This window comes from Mixophyes fleayi, chromosome 2 (genome assembly GCF_038048845.1).
Source record: "Mixophyes fleayi isolate aMixFle1 chromosome 2, aMixFle1.hap1, whole genome shotgun sequence".
NCBI lineage: Eukaryota > Metazoa > Chordata > Amphibia > Anura > Limnodynastidae > Mixophyes > Mixophyes fleayi.
In genome coordinates this window covers 199,877,433-199,903,196 of record NC_134403.1, presented here as the reverse complement: position 1 = coordinate 199,903,196, position 25,764 = coordinate 199,877,433, and the positions used below count along the sequence as shown (strand labels likewise).

At 38.7% G+C, this 25,764-nt stretch overlaps 1 protein-coding gene across 4 annotated transcripts in view; it reads right to left on the bottom strand.

The window, feature by feature from the left end:
• The window catches only part of BCAS3 (BCAS3 microtubule associated cell migration factor), a 1,120,339-nt gene that overhangs the window by 129,509 nt on the left and 965,066 nt on the right, over nucleotides 1–25,764 (bottom strand). The gene's annotated exons all lie outside the window — the stretch shown is intronic.

Here is a 25,764-nt window from a genome sequence, read left to right as displayed (position 1 = left end):
AAGGGAGTACTCCTGTTTTATGCGGAAAGGATGCTTGTACAAAACAAAACAACAGACCATACAATTTCCATGTCTGCCCTTTGAAATGGTTCTATAAGACAAGCGAAAAGTCTGACCCATTCTTCATAGCACAGGACAAAATACTGGAGTCAAGACTGTGAACATGTTGTAAACTTCTGCTTTTAGTATAACATATATTCCAATATGCTCACATGTGCTTCCCAGATTTGAACAACTCTGCTTTCTACACCAAATTATACAGTACTTTGATCCTTGCATTTTTATTTTTCATTTTATGTGTTATCACATTAGTTTCAAAGACAGAAAGACGGCATTTTCTGCTGAGTACTAAATACAAAATACAAGCTTGCAATGCTTGTCCATCTGATCTCTATTTTCCTCTTAATCCATATCGTAATATCTTTTTTCATTCAAATATATATTTATATTGCACACAATTCCTAGTCTTCATCTTAGTTTGTTTATAAGTTTATTGATTTATAAATGCTCAGAAGGTACAGAGGGAAAAGACTAACATAAAGAAGCGCATTTACATGCATATGTTCAGTCACATGGTTAACAAAATGCGTCAAGCCTCAAAACAGTGGCATTTGTGCATGTGCAATTGTATAAACATATGCAATATATAAGCGGGGGCCCTTACAACATTTAGCTATAGGTCCTACAAATGTCTAGTGACACCCCTGCCTAGTTGCAAACAATATAGTAATATAATGAATGTCATATACACAGAAGAGAATAGTATCTTGACGGTGTAATTAATAAATACGAAAATTGCATTATTAATATAAGATGTTGCTAAACACAAATACAAAAACACAAAATAAATTAAATACAAAGAACAGTTGTTTAAAAATCCAATGGGAATCTTCTTTCTTGCTTTATTTCAAATTGGAATGTCATTTAAGTAATGTGAATAGACGGCCGCAGCTTCGTATAAGAGTATCAGCGGGAGGGGACAATATGCAATCAGTCAATCATAATCGGCTGCAAAGTACTGCTGATAGTCATCATAAATGCGTTGCAGCATTGTTGCACCAGCCCTGCAGCACCCGCAAATTAGATGCCTCCTAAAAAGCGAACCTAATCTGCGAATGTGACCAAGATTAATTTTGGTGCAACTATGTAAATATGATTCTACTGTCTCAGCTTATGCTTGCCCACCCCATATCCCTCCATTCTAGTTCTGCAAGCAAAAGGAGTCACAGTTCTAAGATACGCCAAAATATGGATAGAGAGTCATCCCCAGTAGGCAAAGGACATATGTCCAGCTCTAAATGAGGCTCAGTATGTTCCATTTGTCTCACTAATTAGCCCATTTGGACTAATGTTTTACCAATTAAAGCTCATTTTTAAATCCTGTCTTTATTTACTTATTTTTATTCTATTAATATATAGTTTGGTAATGCCAATACAATAGATTGTATCTTATACGTTTTGCAAACATTTATGAAAAATAAATCTTAAACTGAAAATAAACTATGGCTGTGTAATTTCCATTTAATTATGTTATATTGCATGCAATATACCATATAATGGATTATATTGTTTATTTTTAAGGGATGTACCAAGTAAAAGCTTTGGCTCGGGTTCTGAACGAATAGTTTGGGTTTTTAAGAGTATTGGGTTTCAGCCAATTCCTTGAGCTTCAGCCAACCAATAAAATTCTGATTTTCTTGCCATTTTATTTGAAATGACACAGTGTTATCAAAAATTGCATATTATATTTAAATTGATCAACTAGGCCCGTCCTACTTAATTTTCAAATGCAAATTGGGATTTGGGTTGGGATTTAGTAAATATTTTGTAAAAGTACTTAGCATTCAGCTGAAACCTACATTTTTCATTATTCATGATTGTTTAACATAGCACTTATCCAATCAGAAAACTAATAACTTTTGCAGTACTAGTTTTGGCTCTCTACAGTCTACCCCATAGTGTTTTACAGAGTTACAAGAGCTGACACTGAAATTAAGACTCAGGCCTAAGTTAATGAACAAATGTAGTTTTGAGTGGAATAAAAAGAATGAAAATTAAACCTATACTTACTTATCTGCTACATTCTGTTTGCTAGGTCCGTGCTGAACCTAGCAATAAGTCTAATAATTTCACACTCTACTCACTCTCTTCTAACTTATCGGCTTTACAGGGGATGTACATCGGCAACAGGCCAAGCAGGAAGAGAATAGTGGACTGAGGAACTTAGACTTGGTCGGGACCACAGTGAATCTAGCGAAGGGAGCATAGCAGTTAAGTAAAATATTGTAAACTGGATTTACTCTACCAAAACTAATTTTAGTTTAGTGGAATAATCATTTGACAGAGGGACCAATTTGTTTTTAGACTCTTCAACCTAAACTATTTTCAGACCGTGCACACAATACACAACTATAGCATTAAGCACAGTGAACATTGTGTGCATGTGCTGTGCAACTCTGGAGATAAGTAAAAAAGTAAGCATCCACCTTACAAAATTAATTAATTACAAGGACTCAATAATTCATTACTTTATTGCAAACCAAGAGGGCTTTCTACAATTATATGATAACTTACGAGTTCAGCCCAGCAGCAAATAGTTTCACATGCCAATCAACTGACAAGTACCCAAACAAAGGATTTAAGGCACTTATTTTACTGCAATGCTATTTTAAGAGGATTTAGTTAAATATGTAAAAAACACAAGATTTATTTAGTTATGCATGTCTGCAAAAACAATTCAAACTTACACCTTTAAATTGGACCAATGTGTAAAGCGATCAGGGTTTTGACATGTCTGCCTTCAAATGTTCAAGCCAATATTATCGTTGTAGAACTAGACCACTACAATTATTCTCAACTAGCACAAAACACATACCGGTAGTTTAAATGCTGCTCTTGTCTATACTAAGACTTGTTCAATATTTTTCCAGGCACTCCCTTGCCCCTTCCCAATGCTTTATTTTGCAAACCAACACAACTGAAAGGTACTGCTACAAACAACAGTGGTGTCTGCAAATTCAGCCATGAGCTTTGGCCGCCATTAGCTGTAATTAGACCATTGGAAAGTTACCTTAAAAAGACAATGTAACCCATATCTAACACCAAACAAAAACATTGCATGCACTAACATTTTTTTTTCCAAATAAAATGTACAAAACTAAAGCCTTAGTTAGGTAATTTCTTCCTGAATGACCCCAGTTGCCTTTAAAATGAATTTAAGTTGAAATAATCCCCGAATGGGGGTAAATCTGGACTGTTTCTTTCTGGGCCATTCTGATCTGGAATTCCGCCACAGTAAACTATCACAGTAAACTTCTGATTTGAAATGCTTCTCCTATACAATACCAAGATTGGGCAGCTGGGATCATGTAATGGTGTGAAGGAACCCAACTAAAGTGATACAGCAGGAATTAGCTAAAACAAAAAAAGAACAACTTATTTAAACTCAGAGGCTGTTTTTCTACAAATTTTAACTGTCATAACCTAAGTTCTATAATGGGCTGGAGTTGAATACAGTCTGTACACAGAAAACCTTGCAGGCACTCTAAAAAAGCTAGTATGCATTTCTGTTATTTATATAGGAAAGTGCTAAACACACAGAATATGTGAGAGAGTTTCTAAGTGTCCCAGGTGATATAGAATTAAGGATTTAGGTCTGCTTTCACTCACAGCATCCTTAAACTCACACGTTTTACACAGCACCATCAAAAAAACTCCCAACAATAGTCTTTTAAAGCCCTTGAAAGATTTGCTTTTATTAGGTTGTTTTTTTGCTAGGAGCTTAATCTAAGAAAAGGTCCAATGGAATCTGGGAGAGAGTGAAAAACTCACATTCTCTACAATGCCAGATGGGCAGTGGTGGCTTTCCCAACACCTGGGCTTCCATTCTCAATGGCCATAGTTTTATTTTTCGATTTTATATATATTTAGACTTCACGCTATACAATCAAAGAGATGGACAGCTAAATAACCAAATACCGGTGTGGACAACGGTAATCGTGCAGAAAGGTACTGTTTAGAATTGGCACACATGTTCACATACCTAGCTATGTACAAGTCACAGATGCTAAGCAAGACAGCTTGGCTTTGGAACTATAAGAAAGACTTGTAAGCCTGGATCGCAGAGCTTAAAATAGGTTTGTTAACACTTGGAAATACAACAGAGAGCTGCTAAAACAGAAGAAATTAATTTCCCTGTTTCTTTTTTGCTCTTCTTCCGGCTTAATGTTCTGTTTTTCTTCAAAGTGCTTCATTTCATTTAAGCATCTGTAAGCAAATATTAGCATGCCGAGGCTTAGCAATGTCTGTTACTATGAATATCATAGTCTGCTCAAGAGTTGTTGATTTTTTAGTGACAATATAAAATACCTCTAGTTCTTCCTTCATCATTAGCAAGGGGTCTTATCCATCCAAGAGAGGCTGTAGACATTTACTGATGTTTACACCAATTGGCAGAGCATTTGAAAAGTAGATTGCCTGTTTATGAAAGCCAGCTTCATCAGATATTGGCTCTGCTGGTAGAGTCTAAACCCTTATTACGTGTTGTCTGATGTAGCATGGATGGACTTCAATGCCATGTGGTGGTGAAGTATAATATAGCAGTGACTTACAGAGACCTAGGGCTTATATGTATCAATCATCACAAAGGCTGAATGTATTAAAGAGCTCTTTAACTTTTAACTCTTATCACATGGAGCTTATTTATCAAAGAGTTGAAAAAATGGGCTATCTGTGCAGTTAGCCGGAGAATCTCTCAGATTCACTTGTGATATGGATGCTGCTTGAAGTTGGAGAGATATATGTACTATTTTGCAATCTGGATGAATATGTCTGCAGCTGTTTTATCTTCCTGATTGATAAAAACACTCCCAAGTGACTCTGGATATATTGTACACATTTATTTCTATTTAAAGATATGTATTTAATCTTTTCTTCAAAATAACATTTACAACTGACTTCAATGCATGTCATTTTACTGGTTACCCTTTTCCTGACATTTTAACCAAAATGTAACCTGCAGTTTGTAGAGCCCAGGGGAACGTGTGTTGCATATGTTATCATAATTAATTGGACACTTTTAAGTAGGGTCTCTAGGGCCTATTTATTAATGGAGTGATAATGCTGACTTTTTATCACAAACACCCATCGCCAGGGGAGGGCTGGCAAATTTCAGCACAGGGGGGGGGGGGGGGGGGGGCAAGACTCCACTCAGCAGGCTATTTTAATGGGAAAAAAATGCAGGTGGCCCAGTGCCCTAGCCCAAGGTAGCCTATTACGGGACCGGCCTGGGGGGCGGATGCCCCCCAGCCCAGTGCTGCAGTATATGAATAAAATATCCCCAGGGAAGCTGATCAATACTCATATTGCTAATGATCCATATTGCTAAGATTAAACTTACCGCATTGCAAGGCCAGTTTGGAGGGGATATGCTCATGCATGATCTGGCTAGTCTGTTCACACATGTGCAGTGGAACTTGGGCTTTCAGTTCCACTTGGTGGACAGAGCAAAAAATTTAATTGTTAAAAATACACTACATGGCCAAAAGTATGTGGACGCATGAACATCAAATCCATATGTGCCTGATGAACATCCCATTTGCATCCACTCAGCCACAAGAACATTAGTGAGGTCGGGCACTGGTGTTGGGCAATAAGACCTGTCTCACAGTCGGCATTACAATTTATCGCAAAAAGGTATTCAAGGGGGTTGAGGTCAGGGCTCTGCAGGCCAGTCAATTTCTTCCATGCTAATCTCAGGTAAACCATTTTTCGATGGGCCGCGCTTTGGACATAGCAGGAATTGTCATGCTGAAACAGAAAAAGGCTTTTAGCAAACTGTTGCCACAAAATTGGAAACACACAGTTCTCTAGAATGTCATTGTATGCTGTAGTATTAAGATTTCCCTTCACTGGAACCAAGGAGTCCAGGCCAAACAATGGAAAAATCAGGGGGGGAAGCCTTCTCCTGACCCAGATAGCTCCATCAGACAGCCAGATGGTGAAGTGTGATCTGTCACTCCAGAGAACACATTTCCACTGCTGCAATCCAATGTTGTTGTGCAGCCCAATGCTGGTGTGCTTTACACCATTCCAGTCAACATTTGGCATTGCGCATCCTTGCGTGCAGCTGAGCCATGGAAAAACAATCCATAAAGCTCCCGATGAACAGTTCTCGTGCTGATGTCATTTCCAGAGGCAGTTTGGAACTCGGTAGTGAATATTGTAAATGAGAACAAACGATTTGCACTTGCTACGTGCTTCAGCACTCAGTGGTCCCATGTTGTGCTCTTTTGTGGGCTACCTCTTCATGGCTGGGCTGTTATTGCTCCTAGATGATTCTGCTTCACAATGATAGCACATATAGTTGACAATGGCACCTCTAGCAGGGTGTCATGAGTCGCGGCGGTGCACCAAGTCACCGCGACTCTCTGCCCACTCTGCAGCTACGTCCTGGCCATCACCATGACGACCGGGATGTCATTTCTTCTGTCAAGAGCGCCGCGTTCCGGCCGTGCGTATGCATAAGTTACTATAATACTGTTATTATTTATATATTTAATACATGTGGCCTTTTGTTTGGGGCTTTCTTTGTGGCAGAATTAGGAGTGTGTGGGCACATTCTACAACTCCAGGGGGAGTTTTCTTATGTATTAAGTTAGTTCATTTATATATTTATACATGTTTCTGGGTTATTACGTATGCCAGTTCTAAACTAGTAATTAATTAGCAGCCTCCTGAGGCTGATTGTCAGCCCTGTGCCTCCTCCTTTATGATTGGCCCATCAAAGTATTCAAGGCAAGGAGGGCTTAGCCTCCCTGTCGGTTATAGCGTCCTGTGTGCTGCATGTGTGCTGACCTGCTTTTGCTCATGTAGATATTAGATATCTGTGACCTGATTCCCTGTTGTGACCTCGGCCTGATTTCTGGATCCTGCTTGAACTCCTGTGCTCCTGGACCTCTGCCTGTTTTCGGATATTCTTGTACGCTGCCTATCCAGACCTTTTGCCTGTCCCTTGGTTATCCTGTTTGCAAGTCTTCCACGACCCTGGCCTGTTCCTGACATCCTCCTCCAGCATTCGGCTTACCTCCTGAGCAGTGGTTATTTGGATAAGCTTTTACTACCTCTGAGCTCAAGTCCTGGGGACATCCGAATATCTTCGAACAAGTATAGTTCTACGGGAAAGGCAGCTGCTAAAGGTGAAGACCGCTGTTAGCCTGGTTCTAAAAGCTTATCTAGTAACCGCAGTCGTAACACAGGGCAGACATTTGACAAACTTACTTGCTGGAAAGGTGGTATTCTATGATGATGCCATATTGAGAGTCACCAAGCTCTTCAATATAACCCATTCTACTGCTAATGTTTGACTATGGAGACTGCATGACTGTATGCACCTGCAAGCAATGGGTGTGGCTAAAATGGCCAAACACACTAACTAGGGGTGTCCACATACTTATGGCCATGTAGTGTAGATGAAATTATATATAAAAAAAATAATGAATATTTAAAATCCATTGAACCATTATCTCCGGCCATAGAGCTTATCGTCCTTGTGACTGCCATATTTATTATTTTTCTGAGGAAAATTAAAATATCAACAGTGCAACATGTCACCAAGAGGCAAAAGTATTGTAAAAACAACAGCATTTTATTAAACTTTGTTTGCATGTGGGTGTATACTGATTTTATCCAGTAATGCATATAAGATACACTAATATTTAATTTAGAGATAGGCGTAAATCCAGTTAGTAGGTGCAATTTTGTACCTTGGCAAATCCATGTAGCACTGAAGAGGGGGGGGGAGGCAAATTTAAAATGTGTGGACAGATTTAAATTTGGGAGGGGTCGTGGCCTACTTTAGCCAAACCTCTCAACTGTCCCGATACCAGTGGTATAGTTCCTATTCATAGAACTTGAAAGAGGTGGAGAGTAAAAGGAAGTGGACAGACATTTACTAAACACTGAGCGGGATTGGGTGGAACAGGGACAGGGTTTTGACAGACTGGGTGGGATATATTTTGTCACGATTTTGCATGGAGGTATGGTTACATTATAGATCGCAGGGTAAAAATAAAGCTCAGTATCTCTGTGCTACATGCTTCAATTTGTTCTACCTTTAAATGAGGCACATAATGCATACCTCCCAACTTTTCCAATTCAGGACTGTCTCACCTACATAGGAACAAATGGGAGGTATGTATAATGTGCAGAAACAGAAGTTTTACTAGCCATATACCGGTTTATGCTACACTTTGCTCTGGGAAAATATACCATAGTTGGGAGAGGTCCAAAGGCTGATTTTGCTCTAAGGCCAATAAAAATGTCAGAGCTTTCAGTAACGGCATATATACTGATCTATGATACTAGAAACATAACTTGGATCCTAAGCAATAAATCGCACATTCTATTAGGATTTTCTTGCCAATTAGCTGCGAAAGAAAAAGAACAGCAATTACATTATTAATAAAATATATATTAGTCTTTCACTTTGGTCTGTATTATGTGAGTAGCTAGTAAAATAATTTAGGTAAACAATGCAAGTGAAAGAATAATGGCCTCAACATGACAAGCCGGTAAGAAGTCCTTCTTAGGGCAAAAACAGAAGGGACTCTATTTAAAACCCCTGATCAGCCAGTTAAGGGATTGACAGTATCAGCTAGGTAAAGTGTGTGAGCTGTTGCTGCAGTTCGCACCTCAAGCTGTGCCATCTCACACCACTGACCCCTCTATGGCGACATAATTCTCAAGATGAAGAGAGGATTATCTGTCTAAGAGTCTTACATGTGTCATGCGAGGTCGGGTGCCAATTGCAATGTAAATTAGTAGTTAAGAGTATTGGTAACCAGGCAGATGCCTCAGCAGGAGAAACAGTCAGATTACAAGCAATTAAAAGGACTAAAAACTCTATTAGACAATCTCAGTCTCTGGTCCAGTTTTATGGAGAGAATACTCCCACTATGTACCAAAAAGACCTTGGCATCCAGAGATGTCACATCTAAGTTTAGGCATATCCCTTGTGTGAGAAGTGGCTCTCCTTCAAGTTGTAAATAATATCCTTATAAAACTATATGAAACACTTCATATTACCATATAAATAAACAGACGATCATTTTAAAGTTATTTTATGTTAAACATAACATGATCACAGTGATTCTTCTCCATTATCTTATTCTGTTAGAAATATTGCATGGCATACAGTCATATATAGATATAATCACACATTTAGCAACACAATGTGTTTAGGAACAATATGGCTGCATTCCATTCGTAACGCCTTTTGGTACAGAGAACATTACATTGCAAAACATAGAAAAAAAATATGGCTTTCCTCTTCCAGTTTAAAGGGCCAAAACTGGTCTTATCACAAGGGTGGTATTATAAATAGGATAACCCATAATATATTTAATATATTTTCATGTACTTTTGCATCAATAGTAAAACTATTGTTAGCAAGAATGACGAAAGTCCTCTCTTAAACATAATATATTTGAAAATGTCTACATTGTAAGGTTCTGGGAATGGTTATTATCTTCCCAATGTAATGTCATAAGTTGTAGCTATTACTAAGAAGCTGAGACATCACAAGTATATTACAATGGAAAAGAAAAATGTATTACTGTATACTGCAATTCAGGAATATGACCCTTTTACAGTTATTTAGGCTTACAATGAGGACAATTGAAGATCTAGTTTTGGGAAATCACAAGTCTTACCATAAGATGAGGCCCCAAAACATATGTTTGCTGCGTTTATCGTCATAGCCTTCATCCATGTTACTATAACCAGGAACCCGTGGTAAGCATAAAACAAAGATATGAATAAGAAAACAAAAAGCCAACCTTTATCTCTAGGGTCAGGTTAAGGTTACTGGGGTGGTCTGTGTGTGAATAGCTCTAGGGTCTTCACTGATGATGTCTTTAGCTCACTAAAATTAGACTTCCCAGAGAAAAGTTTTGAGATCAAATTGTCACAATTATCTATTTTGACCTTCTCCATCTTGCTCTGATAAGACACTTGCCATCAGCCAAGTCTTTATTTGCAGTCTCTAAATTTACACTGAACAGAGCTGCAGTCTTTATAAGATATAGTTAACGCTCACATGATATTCTGTGCTATAGGATACAACTATGTCTGTGAAAAAAGAAAGGTATATAGTAGCTCTGTGAAGCACAATATAACTAAACTTATTTTGAGAATACCTTCTATATATAACAGTGATTTGTTGACATGTTTTTTACTTGACTCCCAAGTATATTTTTTATTCAGTTGGTAAGGCAAGTTATGGGTCACAGAAAACGAGCCCAAATTCCATACCGTAAGGACATGGACACAATACCTAATCCAGAAATCACAGGGTTATATGATGTTACGGCCAGGTCCTGGAGAACAACCTCCCAAATCACTGTATACAGACCCCAATGTACATTACTAACCTGACATCTGTAGGTGACAAACCACCAACATTCCTCCCCTTGACCATACCACAGACTGTAACACAAACATGCACATTTTACAAAGTATAACAAATTAAACTTATTCAAACTGCATATATTTCAACATATCAGTATTTCCACTTTCTTCTTTTTTTTAATTTATTATCTCCATTCATAGTTTAAAATTTTCTTTTATAAGGAACATGTATACAAGACATACAAATGCAACACTACAACAGTAAAAAAAAAAACAACTATTGTGCCTGTAACCTAACCCTTGTGACAATGGGTGCGGGGGGTGGGATTGCATCTATGTAGAAGGGGAGTGAATGCCCGCGGACTATATATATATCACCTACTGTCAGATGTGACGCTGCCCACCTCCTTCTTTCCCCTCCTCAGCCAGGTACTTATTCAAGTCCTGCAAGATTTTGCTGAAATATCAGGGGATATTTTGCAGGTCTGCCTCCAAGACCCTCAAGACTTCCCCTATACTGAAGAGAAGCAGCGGGTCCAGGTGCAATGCTGACTCTTCGTGGGTGCTTTATGCTATAATTCAGAGATTCCCCAATATTGTACTGATAGTGTACCTATATTTAATTTGCTAATTTGCATATAAATGTACACAGTGCTTTTTGTAAGAAAAAAGTTGCCGGAACTCACATCACGTAGTCAATCACTGTACACACACCCACTTACGTCAGTTGTGTAACGAAACATAACGGTCACCACCTGCAGTAAGCATATAGCGCACGACCAATCACAAGCCGAGCAGTGCCATCACAACCAGCACGTACGATGTACGCATGCATCGGACTCGACACACAAGCAGCCCATATGCACCATTTTAACGATTTTTCCGCCGACCTGCTATGCTCAACAGGGCGATTCAAGTCCACGTGAACCAAACATTAAATGTTCAAAAGTTACTTTTAAAACTTGGAAATTCTGTCGAAAAAAGGTGTCGTAATTCAGTTCCGGTGAGTTCTGTGACAAAAAAGAACTGGATGTACATAAAATTGCCCTGATGTAGTTTGCATATAATCCCATACTTAGACACCAGGCATAGCCCCAAAATTGGGTCAATTTTGAAACACTTGTTTTTGAATCTCTGTTCTTCAGGGAACTCCTTCACTGCATTTTTTGTTTTTTTTTACAGGAACCCCGTTACTGACACCACTAGATATTGGTTATACTAGTGGCCAACAAATTTAATACAGACACTTATGTACAAGTATACTGTGCTGAATTCACAAGTCGGGCAGCCTACTGTACCTTTACAATTAAAAGGTTTATCACAATATCAACAAGGCATGAAGACATGTAACAACAGATAGTTATACACACATTTATTTCTTTAAGAATCAGAGCATCAGTTCTCTCTAATACTGTCACCCTTTTGTCCTTTCAGAAGCTGTGTCCCATTGCTGAGTATGTTATCTTATGCAGTAAATCCGCCTTGATCTGGAGACGATGTCTTAGGGGTGAAAAAGATTAATAAGGAATCACTCATATGGCTTTAGAACAGCTAAGGATCTTAACCCATTTAACCTCCCCTAAAACACACAATCAGCTCAGGGGAAGTTGAAGGAAACTCATTTCAAAGACTCCCGGCGACACTTTTTAGGTCAGATTTACAAAGCTCATTAAACTGAAGTCTGTTACTTTAGATTTTAATACTAAGACATACCATGGCTCAGAGGAGAAACCTCCTTGCCCCATTTACAAAGCAAGCAGCGCATATTTGGTTAACAAGTTGCCGTTCACATGTTTGGCTAGGAAAGTTCCGTAGATTCTTTGCAGCTGATATCCTTATAAAACACATTCAATTGAGTGACAGGATGTACTGTATATGATCGTGTTTCTGTCTCAGCTGCAACATTCTTTACATTGCATTATGGGACTGAAGCAGTGCCTGTCAAATACAGAGCAATTTGATTCTTTTCACATTATAATTGATCTGGAAGAGGAGGTATCATTTAGACATATGTGTTATTGATTTTTTTACCCTGCCTGTTTCTTAACATTCTCTGCTTTTACCCAGATAATATTTAGGAACTGCTAAATCAGAGAGAAGGTCTTTAGTTCAGGCTATAATTCCCATTGTCACATACAGCTCAATATGTATTTAATAAGTATATATATATATATATATATATATATATATATACAAACATACATATATATATATATATGCAAACTCATCTTGCATGTGTACAGATATCAAGTATTATTTCTCTGGTTCTATACCAAGATATTTTATAACCTTTTTTAGATGCATCTGTTTGCAAGTTATAACGAGATATGGTTCTGATTAAGATTGTTACCTAGTTTTGCATATGTATTCTTTCTCATACACATTTTAATGTCCCCTTAGTGTCTAAAGTCGCTTATAGTTTATGTGCAAATATCCACCACAAGGCAAGCTGTAGTAATTTTAACCAGAATTTTACCAGAATTTAATTAAAATGTAACTTGTGTTTCATAAAACTTCAGAATCCAATATTATGCAGTAAATTTATCATTAGCAGCCCCGATCCTGGCAATATAAAAATCACATAGTTGCCATTGATCAAAAAAATATATATAATCTATTTGTCTATATGTCTCATATATCTAAAATGTGCTATATTGATAGGTAGATAGATAGATAGATAGATGGATACAGTTCCCTTCAATCTGGTTTCCATCAGTAATTCCCCTTTAAACCTTTAATAGAACTGGATCTTTTAAGAGATGCCTCATGGTCCCATGACAACATGATGTCCTACTCAACGTCAAAATGAAAAGACATGAGAAAATGAAGGCTTTATTAGACAAGAAACAAATTCTAAACGCTGAGCTGATGCATTTGGCAAACTTTTTATTTTAAACCTTTGCTACCTCGCCAAGACAAAAGGCCTTCTAGACATATCAACCAGATCCATATACACATAATCAATACATTTGACATATTATTTAATTATGACTCTCAATGACACAGACACTATGAAACTAGTGTCAACATTCTGACAGTGGAATAAATACATAGATGTAATTATTCCTTCTAAGCCTCCCAGATGAATTGTAATGTATCAGGCCAGACTGCAGACCCGAGTTCTAAGGTTTCCTTAATGTGATAGAGTTTGATGTAGGGGTGTCACATAACCAATATTTTGCTGTTTTATTAGAATAAAAAGCTCTCCGGGGGTTTCAAGTTCAAATGGTCAAAGTCTGCTTTCTCCCCTCTGGTCATCATAGATCTAAATGCCAGTATAAATGCTGATCATGTTATGGATATATTATTCCAATGTTCTTGAGAAAGAAAAAGAAAAAAGGAATTCTTAGGTGACAACTGAGCTATCCTTGGGTAGAAATACTCAGAAGAATAAAATAAAGGCATGAGTCACATGAGCTACAAAATGCTAGGGTTTTGTAGTTAAAGGAAATGCAGAGTTTAAAGGAGCTCTTCCAGTTAAATGTTAACATTGTAAATGTTAACTCTGTCCCCTTAGTGCAGCACCAGGACCTGCACACTGAAAGTTTTCCCCAAGGCTCCAACACAGCTATAGTACAGCAAATGGGAAATGCCAGCGTTGCGCACATAGTTTATGGGCGTGCACAGAACAATAGGAAGCCGCCAGCAGAGCCCCCATCTGGCAGACATATTGAGAGTTAATACTTTGGGGGGCATTCAATTAGGTCTCCGGTCTGCAGTAATGCGCGTTATAGTGAAATGTGCGCAATATTGACGGTAATACGGTACCGCAATAATGCGGATATTCCTTCACAACACTATGCAGTACGCAGGAAAATCCACGTTATTGTGGTACTGCGGACTGCCTTCGCGGCCCGTTCCAGCATGTTACTGCGGTCCAGAAACCTAGTTGAATACCCTTCTTTAATTGAGCCAAATAAGTCAGGAACAACTTGCTGTTACCAAAGCCTCGCTTAGAGGAAGTAGCAGCTCAGTTAAACTTTAATGTTTAACTGGCAGTGTTCCTCTAAGCTGTACATTTCCTTCAATACACTGGCATTTTGCAGCTCATCTTCCCCAGAGGCTAGCAGAACCACAGCGGCCATTTGACACGTAGTCCCAGGTAACTCAACGATGATCCATTCTTATATTGCTGCAGTGTGGACATTCTTAAAACTAAGCACCATGTGTTAATTGCAGTTGATTGGATAGCTGTTCTTTAACATACCCAAAAGGTATACATATTTAATTAAAAAGACTATGTTTATAAGGACAACCATAACACATATATTAGGTAGTGCTCTCGTTTGCCCTTTTCTTACAACTGTCTTGTATTATAAAGCTGTATTACCACCTACGAATGACCTGGCTCCTCCTCTAACCAGAGTCCTGAAGGCTGGCAGCAACAAACATAAGTTATTGATTGGTCCTACTACTCACTCCTACCACTCACTTTCCCCCCTGCTCTCCCACAGCCATGTTACAGTGGCAAACCTAAAGGTTCTTCCATCTAGGTAGTAGTGTTAGTAAATTGTAATGCCATCATCTCAGGCTCTTAACCACAAACGTCTCCCATGCTGATCAGAGTAAATGTAGACCACTATAAAAGTGAATCTAACCCAAATTTTATCCTACTATTATCCCAAACCGTAATTTAAGCTTGGATAATAAGATTCAAATTAGCTCTACATCTGAAACCTCCCAAAATATTTTAGCTTATTAATTTTTATTGCTCTTTACAGAACTTAAGGGGTACAAAAAAAAAAATGGGATGGGAGGAGGGGCAGTAAGGGACTGGAGACAGGTATATGCAAGTTTTTAACACTGATTATGGCAGCAATAAATACAGATATTGGCAAAATAAAGTATTAATAAGTATATTGGTAACTGGAACAATGTATGGAGACTGCTTAATAAGCCTCTTTGCTTTTAATTGTCTAACTCATAACTATAGACATACCTCTTGTGCCACTTGACTTGGAGTAATGATGCTGAAGTAGAGTATTTGAGCCCTATGGTGTCCATTTTGAAACATCTTTGCTATCATTTTGGCTAGCTGAGGAAATGCCCCCACTGCTCACCTCCTCTGTTGATGTCTGCAAGCTGCTGGGTCAATGGCAGCTGTATATAGCAGAGGAGGAGCTGCCTGACAGGGATGGGTCAAGGGAAGTTCCTACAACAAAGCTTTTCACCGCTTGATAAATTGTGGTCCTTCACCGTGCCTATAGAGGTCTATGGGAACAGTGTTAACTTGTGGAAAACAGGTTAATGCAAGAGAAATAGAAGATTTCTCTATTGTTAACCCTTTGTTGAATCATACAAAGTGTTGTGATAACCATTCTCTGGGATTTGGACCCCTTAGACTGAGTCGGCCACATCTTATGTCGTTTAAAATGAATCTATACCAAATTGTAATTCTTCCTTTATTGTTTTGGAAGGAGGATTTAGACCTTACTAACAGAAGAGGTAGGCTAATTTGGGTCTCAGGGGTCGTGTGTCATTGGATCCAATATCTCACCTGAAGGTGAGTTGGAATTTGGAATTTGTTTTGTATTTGAGTGATTGGGATACAATTTCTGTCTTCATATGGGCCATTAAGGGTTATAATGCCGTTGTTGTGCCTATAGTTTATATTTAAATTCTGAAGCAATTTGGCCTACTCAAAATCTTAATAGAACTCCAGTCTTGCCTTCCCAAATTATAAAAACAAAACAAACCTTCATATCGCATGATTTGGACCAGTTGAAATGCAAATAAAAAAAATATATTAATTATTATTTTAAAACTTAACCCACTTTACCTTGTGGATACAGCTACCGCTGTTTTTTGCAGGCAAGCCCTGTAATATGATCTTTGCCTGGGTTCATTTATGTCTTAAAAAATGAGTTGATAACCATGAATGGGAAACACAATGCTGCTTTCATTGCCCCAGCTGATTCTTCTCCCTCTGTGTGTTCTACCAGCTATAATCCTATTCTCCACTCTCTCTCTTGCTCCTATTCTCTAAGCATTGCCCTCTTCCTCTATACTGCAAGCTCTCATGAGCATTGCCCTCTTCCTCTATACTGCAAGCTCTCATGAGCATTGCCCTCTTCCTCTATACTGCAAGCTCTCATGAGCAGCGCCCTCTTCCTCTATACTGCAAGCTCTCATGAGCATTGCCCTCTTCCTCTATACTGCAAGCTCTCATGAGCATTGCCCTCTTCCTCTATACTGCAAGCTCTCATGAGCAGCGCCCTCTTCCTCTATACTGCAAGCTCTCATGAGCATTGCCCTCTTCCTCTATATTGCAAGCTCTCATGAGCAGCGCCCTCTCTATCTCACATCTGGACCTCCTTTGCCAACCTGTCATGAACTTGTTCTATTCTAATATACATATTTGTATGTTATTCTGATTGTCAGGCGCTGCGGAGTTTTGTGGCTCTCTACAAATAAACAATGACGATGATTCTTAAGCTTTGATGCATCAGTGTCATTTCGTCAAATTTAGTATGAAAATCTTTTTAGACTTTACCAAATACCTTCTGAACACATAATTATTTATACAGGGAGGTGTCATTCTGTTACCCTACAATTCATTCAAAAAATATGTTGTCCTAAATTTAATATCTGGTAACTAGAGAATTCCTAATTCTAACATGTTTAGTGTACACTACAAACTTGTCTGATTTCTAAAAGCGGCTAAGAGAGCTTATATGTCAAGTATATGGGCAGCACGGTGGCTAAGTGGTTAGCACTTCTGCCTCATAGCACTGGGGTCATGAGTTCAATTCCCGACCATGGCCTTATCTGTGTGGAGTTTGTATGTTCTCCCCGTGTTTGCGTGGGTTTCCTCCGGGTGCTCCGGTTTCCTCCCACACTCCAAAAACATACTAGTAGATTAATTGGCTGCTATCAAAATTGACCCTAGTCTCTCCCTCTCTGTCTGTCTGTGTGTGTATGTTAGGGAATTTAGACTGTAAGATCCAATGGGGCAGGGACTGATGTGAATAAATTCTCTGTACAGTGCTGCGGAATCAGTAGAGCTATATAAATAAATGGTGATGATGATGAAGTAATACTATTGTTATCAGATAGCTAATAATCATTTGTTTACTCTGCTTCCAACATCTTTACCTATTTTATGTGATAAAATGTTACTAAAGAGAAATATGTTATATTCATCTGTGCTTCCCCAACCCAAATTGTAATGAGTCAACTACAAGTTTGTACCTTTCACTTTTACGCTCATACCTATATTTACCATAATATTTTTTCTCTGGGTACTTTGTATAGGTTTGTTATACTATTTGTTTAGATTCCTGTTACCTGCAAATAGCAAACAAAATAGAAACCCAAGTGAAAATGCACTCGGTGAGTAAACACTTCAAGATGTTTGCCAGGCTTTGGAAGAATTAAAATACTGCATGTGACAATCCACCTGTTAGCCAGTAAGCAAACATGTAAGGAATAAGTCTAAAGCAGAAAAAAGGGGTCAAGTTCTATAGACAGCCAGGGTCTTGTGTTCACAAATTAGAACGTGCCCTCTTTGCTTTCTTGAGAGCCTAAAGCATACTTACCTTGAATGAAGCAAAATACGAGACAACCATGACTGATCCATGTTAAGAAGATGTTTCTTTAACAACTGTGGCTGGATTCACTTCTTAGCATTTAGAAAGGTTGAAGCAATGTAAGGTCTAAAGGTTAAATGACATATGTTGCTCAGGTATGTATTTTCTTTCTGGATTCAAAAGCAGGCAGTGTGTTTGACCAGCCTAAACTATTTTGTCTATCAGCATGCAAAGAAGCTACCTGAACCTCCTCGCACCTGCCCAAATACTTAAGAAATGTTCTCTGGTAATGACTGAAACAGCTGGTGAGGGATTAGAGAAAACAGCATCCTTCATGTACATATCTTTGTTGGGTCAGGACAGTACAGGCAATCATAACATGACCAGCCATGTATCACGTTAGACGGAAACAAATAGATCTATCAGGCTCATAGCGCTGAAGTTAGAAATTGGATATAGTCTAACAAATAGATAAAAGTGAGCTGTGGCTTGGGAACGTCATATACAATTGTGTATTCAGGGTCTACTGCACAGGAAAATAGTAGCATACATCAGCAATTATTTTAGGGCACTAAGGTAAGATACTTTCTTTTTTTTCTTTTTCTTTTTTTAAATCAGGTAGGTCGATAGATATGATTATTTAGGACAGGGCAAACCTGAATATGACCTTACTAAAGAGCTCCGTCTACATATATTACATTCCTTTGCACCATACTTGCCAACCTTCATGTGGGGTGCCGTGTTTTCCCAGCATGTTATGGCGGGGAGGGGCCATGGAGACCAACATAGCATCATCAAGCCGTGCCTCCGTCCACGTTAATAGTGAAGTGGGTGGGAGCCGGGAGGGAGACCTGCTGTTCCGGGAGAGTAGCAAACTAGACTTTGGGCTGTCAGTAATAATGTAACTGACATATATTATTAATATACTCCAATTCCATTTCAACACAACTCTCTTCTTGTTTTATTTTTCACAAGATTCTAAATTAACATACTAATAAACGATCTCTTACTTAGCAGTGCAACTTAAAACAGACATTAATCCCTGTTGTACACAAGATGACTCCTGTAACCTTTATATTCCTGACCCCACATTATCCCACGACCTTTGCTCACAGCTTCAATTCCAGTTTTGGGTCTAGCTTTCAATGGTAATATTATCATATTAATTTAAATAAAGAAGCCTCACTACGCATGCGTAAACTGCCAGCAAGGTACTGGAAATGCAAGAACCAGCCCTGATTATATGTTTTGCCCTCCACATCCTGTTCCAGACTGTGACTTCACCCCATATGCCATTCCATACGTGTGCCAGTTGGAAAAAGTCAGATGTCAAACATAGTGGACCAAAAACTACCTCTTGATTAAATGCATTTCTTGGAGGGTTACCCCACTTCTACAAAGAACCAAGTATCCCCTTATTAAGTATATATGACATACTTGCCTATTCTCCTGCAATGTCCAGGAGGCTCCCAAATTTTGTGAAACAATTCGTGTTATTAAGCCCTGCCTCCATCTCACTGCTAATAGCAATATTGGCTGGCAGGGGTGGGGCTAGGCCCAATTCTCACTTGTCACTTGGCCTGTCCTCCAAGAACTTCTGGAGGGGAGACTTGAAAACTTGGCAAGTATGCTATATGAATAGAATTCTATTAGACTGCCGAGCCCTTGAGCTGTGCAGTCTATAAAATAAATCAGCTTGGGAACAAAAGTAATACCCCATTCATACTGCACCAAAATCCTGGGTTTTTCCCGAGGCGAGCTCAAACGACCCGGGTCTTGGTGCAGTATGAATGGTACAAGTGAAAAATCCCGGGTCTAAAAACCCGGGTCTTCAACCCGGGATTTATCGAGGGGTAATTCCCGGGTCGGACCTGGGTTGCCTGCACTATGGGGCATATTCAATTAGCTTTCGGATTTGCGGTAACGCGCCGGAACAGCCGCGAAATGTAATACACGGTACCGCAATAACGTGGATTTTCGTTCGCAGCCCATAGGGTTGCGAACGAAAATCCGCGTTAATGTGGTACCGTAATACCCGCAAAAATGCGCACTTTTCGCGGTAACGCGCGTTACCGCGAATCCGAAAGCTAATTGAATATGCCCCTATGAATGGTGCAACCCGGGTTTTTGCATAGGGGGGGGGGGAGAGAGAGAGAGAGAGAGAATTTTTTTTTCATATTCCAGCTTTCAGCCAATGAAAAGTGCTCTGGTGATGACTCCCACAAATTGCCAGGGCACAGACTTGTGCAGTATGAATGGGGTCAACCCAGGAAATTCCCGGGTCCGAGGTGCAGTATGAATGGTGTTTCTGAGCTTGGACGCTCCGAGACCCTGCAAAAACCCGGCTTCAAAAACCCGGGATATTGCCGGGGCGGCAGTATGAAAGTGGTATAACTGTGTGGCCCTTCCTTACTCACTCAGCTGTGTGAAAATCCATGCAATGGCCATAACATAAGTATGATGCTTGGGTGTCCAAAGCCAGGTGTAGGAGGCAAAGTCTACAGGGTTCTATGGTACCAGTGTTACACTAGAAGTTGAAGGAGCGTCATACCAGAATATTAAACATAATTAAAACTATATTTTTTTAGCAAAGCTCCTAAAAAATGAAATATCTACTTGACAGTAGTGTGAATGAAATTATTTTCCAAATATGATTTTAATTTGTCTCTCATTTCAGCAAGCTTGGTTTAGGAACCGGCTGAATAAAGGTTTTAAATGTATGAGAACCTACTGGCAAATGGCAAACATAATGAAAGTTTAAGTGGTTAATTGAATAAACCTCTTAAGTACAGAAAATTGCCAGGCTCTGAGACTGAATGTTTATCTGTTTACAAGCATATACATTACATTTCATTACCAGTAATATGCTCCTCTACTATAGCATTATGCATTATGCCTTGCATCTAATTGGATGTCAACCCTTTCTAGCAATTCAAGACTTATAATTTAACATGTAATACAGAATTTATATGACAATATGTAGTGTCATAAGACTTTATATTACCAAACACAGGAGACAATGGTGTGCCCATCAATTCAAACACTCTGGGCCTGATTCATTAACGAAAGTAAGACAAAAAAATGAGTACGTTTTCTCCTGGACAAAACCATGTTAAAATGCAAGGGGTGCAAATTAGCTTTTTTTATTTTGCACATAAGTTAAATACTGTCTGTTTTTTCATGTAGCACACAAATACTTTATAGCTTTATTTTTACACTGAAATTTAAACTTGAACTAGGACGTACCGTTCTCCAAATATAAACCTGCCGTCACATTTTAAATTTCCCTACCCCTCTAATGCAACATAGCTTTGCCAAGGTGCAATGTTACTCATTTTTTTTCTTTATGTTCCTTAATGAATCAGGCCCTCTATATGTTTAAGGAAAATACACGCCTAAAATATCAGATGGGATGGGAAACCTGCACTTTACCTTCCTTAATCCTTATTGTCCTCACCCTCATATATGCCTCCCTTGATTCACAGACTTTGAAAGAAGTGAAGCTCATGGGAAGTGGGTGGGACATAATAAGAAATTGGGCTAGGTTGGCCAAAGTGGGTGCAATATGGCAGATTGGAGTAGAGTTCGTATAACCTGGGGGCCATGGTTTGCACACATTTGGACAGGGCTTATTCCAATTCTGCATGGATACATGTTGGGAGGTATGTTAGTATACTTTTATGAAAAAAGCTTTTTCAAGAGTTAGTCTACTAGCCCCACCATGACTTACATATTAAGGAGAGAAGAATTGCAAAGAATAAAATTAAGGTGTATAAATATTTTAAACATATGTAACAATAATCACAATAAAGAGGAAGCTCCATAGACAAGTGAAGAACGTTGATAGTGGGGATTCTACTTTTATCCTTTACCAAAATATTCATATGTTATGTATATGCATCTACTCTAAAAATACAACATATAATATGTATAGAAACATATTTCTTTCAGCTGACAATAGGGCCTGCAGAACATTATTTTTACATAAAAGCATTAGATTACATTATGAAATTAGAAACGTAACCAAGTACAGCCTTCTGCATCCAGCACATATGAGCAGTGCTAATACATTTTTTTTTTCCAAATGAGCATTGCTTTTGTACATCACACTCAGAGAATAAGCAAGACTGCCATATTGAATTTGCATTTACAGTGGTTGCCTTGCTTGTGTGTTGTGTCCTTCTATTTTATCTATATAATTGGTGAGCGCTTTCAAATCGAATGTGCTACGAACAAAATGCATTTCAAATTAATAGGTTTGTGCCTTATGTCTTTCTGTTATTGTTATCAATACAATAAGTCTTTTATACTTACAGAGTGGGCATATTAAGGTCAAGCGCAGTTGCAGGTGAAATCTTTGAGTAAACATTTACATTCAGGTTTACTATCAATTGATAGAAAAGAAGAGTATTTGGTATCTAGCATTTTACAAAAAACATTTAGATATGTACAGTAGGTGTCTTACTTTTTTTCCTCTATACTCAAATTGAAGGCCAGAAAATTTAAAGGCATTATCATAACAATATATACGTGAGCGGAAAAACCTACTTAGCAGATTACTCACAGAGCATTTAGTGCACTTCAGATGAAGTACACAGCAGTGGTCACAGAGAACAATACACCAACGTCTCTGTAGAGCGCATTCACCATGTTGAAATGCAATGCCATGAACATTTACCCTATGCCTGCCACCATGTGAGCAAGTTACATGTTACTCCTATGCAGATAATCACCACTTTATGCCATTAGCACTGGTTACTCAGACAGCGCACAATAACCCTGATATGCAGCAATTAAATGGAGGAGGATTACCTACATATGTTTAACACATGCATAACAGAATCCATCTTGCTGAGGTTCTCCTCTTGCAGGATGCAGGCTAATTTTTCCTGTGATATTACTCTGCTGGGTCTCCTCCCTGGGGTTTTCGTTTTCTCAGCGGAAACAAGCTCAACACACACTTTTTGATGCCGTGTGTGTGTGTGTGTGTGTGTGTGTGTGTGTGTTTGCTACATATGAAATTCTGGAGGCAAGAGTTTGTACAAAGCTAAATGGCAAACAGAAACAGAAGACATAATTCCACACAAGAAGCTTTCTAGAGAGCAGGTAATTTAAGTCTAGCTGGACAAGGAATATCCTGTGACTTTTTAGACTAATCTCTGGAATGGATATCCAATTTCCGTTTCTATAATTCTTTAAAGCATTCTTCTAATTTCCGCCATACCCTATCCTATGACACACTCCCATACGCTTTACTATGAGGCATATACGTATTTTAAGCATTAACTCTATTTTGTTTACAGCACTAATTTACTTAGGGCTTTTGAAAATGATGTCTTGTGGCCTAGGACTCAAATACACAGCCAGCCTATATGATATTATGGAAATGTTGGAATGCCTGTTGCACAATTTAAAGTGTAAGCGGACAAGATGTTATTATTTTTGAATAAAAGGACATGGTGAGGGTTTGATTTGGAGTATGGATTACTGATTGCAGTGATGATGTTGCTCAGGATTGTATGCTAGACTTTTAGCGGTTTATTTACTAAGTGGTGGAGAATCTGTTGGATGGGAAATCCTCTTATAGTAAGATCATGTCTTATAAAAATTTCACAGTGGCGTTCGAATACACTTTGCTCCTTGACAAGCAAAGCTCTCCAGATGGAGAGACAACACTAGACATACCAAAAGTAACACCATAACCGAACAGGAACATAAAAACACTTTTATTGCAGTATATTTTTAATAATAACGTTCAACCATGGTTGACAAGGTACAGCTAGCATAATATGGTTAGACATTGCTGTTATAATCTGTGGATAAAGCACTGTCGAGATCAGAGAAGAATGACCCTAACCTTTAACCCTGCCTAGTGTCTATTTAGAACCTATTTCCATGTCTTGCATTATATGATAAGTTGGCCAACTGCATCTGTTTATATCTGAAAACAAACATCCAGCATCCCAACTAAGTACAAATACTCTAATGAACATAAATTAATATAAAATAAAGCTAATATTTCTTTGTTGAAATGGCTTAAAAAACAAATTAAATTAAAGGATTTAAAAGAAGCACAACTGTCAGAAAATCATTTCCATTCTGTGCACTCACAGAAATCGAATGGAGTAGCAGTATAAGGATCCAGGCTGCAGATCGCAGTTGAAACTGGCCTTACATTTTCTGGGCATACGTGCCATGTTATAAAATATATTTCATTTCATTTTTAAATGTATATAAATGTACTGGGAACAGGCACTAGCACCGTAGTGTGAAATCTTGTGTGCTTCTCCATGTGATGCCTCCATACACACCATGTCTCATTGTGAGAAGAAGTGGGAATGAGAAGAACAGGTGGCGCTGAGGACATCCTCTTACAAACCAACTAATAAATATTCAATACTGCTAATGATTCCTAACAGCATATGAAGGGTGTATCCTGCTACCCCACATTCACCCAAGAGAGCTGCTTTCCAGGGTGTAGCTGCACAGTTAGTTATTATTATTATTATTATTATTATTATTACCATTTATTTATATAGCGCCACTAATTCCGCAGCGCTGTACAGAGAACTCACTCACATCAGTCCCTGCCCCATTGGGGCTTACAGTCTAAATTCCCTAACACACACAGACAGAGACACACACACAGACGGACAGACAGACACAGACGGACAGACACACAGACTAGGGTCAATTTGTTAGCAGTCATTTAATGTATTAATTAAAAAATAAATAAGCATGGGGGAATCTTTGCTATCAACCTTTTATTCTAGCTGGGATATTACCAGCAGTAATCCCTTTGGTGGATAGGTTGCTGTGATAGTGAGCACTATCACCAATAAGAACAACCATTTTCATAGGCAATAGCGCTATAGCTTATAGATGTCTACAGCTTGCCACAGCTTGAAATTACTTGATCCTCTCCCACTGGTCACTAATAAACTGCTGTATATTTGTCATGGGAACTGTATTATATGTTGGTGACTGGGACTGTATTATGTATTGATCACTGGAGATGTAGTACATATTGGCCACTGGGGCTTCATAATATGCAGGCCATTGGGACTGTATAATAAGATGACCAATAGGGCCGTATAACATACTGACCAGTAGGCTGTATGTATTGCTAGTCACTGGGGCTGTATCATTTACTGTAGAATGACATTAGGAGCAAGGGTAGGTGTAAATTATACATGAGTCAACCCAGTTAAGATGTTATGCCAGTATACAAAACCCACTAACTGCACAACTAGAATGGATCTTCTAGATATGCTACTGGGAATAATATAAACACTTTTCCAGAGAAACTAATAAACAAAATGTGCACAAAAATAATAATCTTGCATAACAAGCAGAATTAACTGTTTTAGTTGTGTTTTACTAAAGGCACAACCTCCAAGTAATCATGCTTGATGTGTCTTTCTGTCCATATGCACTTAATAAATAGGTCCCAGCATCCTCCTGCATCCTACTCACTTTGTTAGTGAAGTGGGTAGGGCTTATCGCCACGATTCACTGGGTCTTGGAGGCATGGCCATGTGGGGCACATCATCATGGCCCCTCCCCCCACTGCAATAGGCTGAAAATAGTGATGTGTAGCTTAAGGGGGTGGGGGTCTAATGATGTGATCTGCATAGCCACGCCCCCAGAGGGGAGACCTCAAAAGTTGGTAACTATGGCCTATTGCTCTAGCACAGGTAACTTACAGTGGTTCATTATTCTAAACCATAATACATAACTAATACCTAGGTGACAAATGTTGCCACTCTTTTATCACTTTACAATGCTATAAGCTGACTGGGTCACTGAAGAAATTGGACCTCATCAA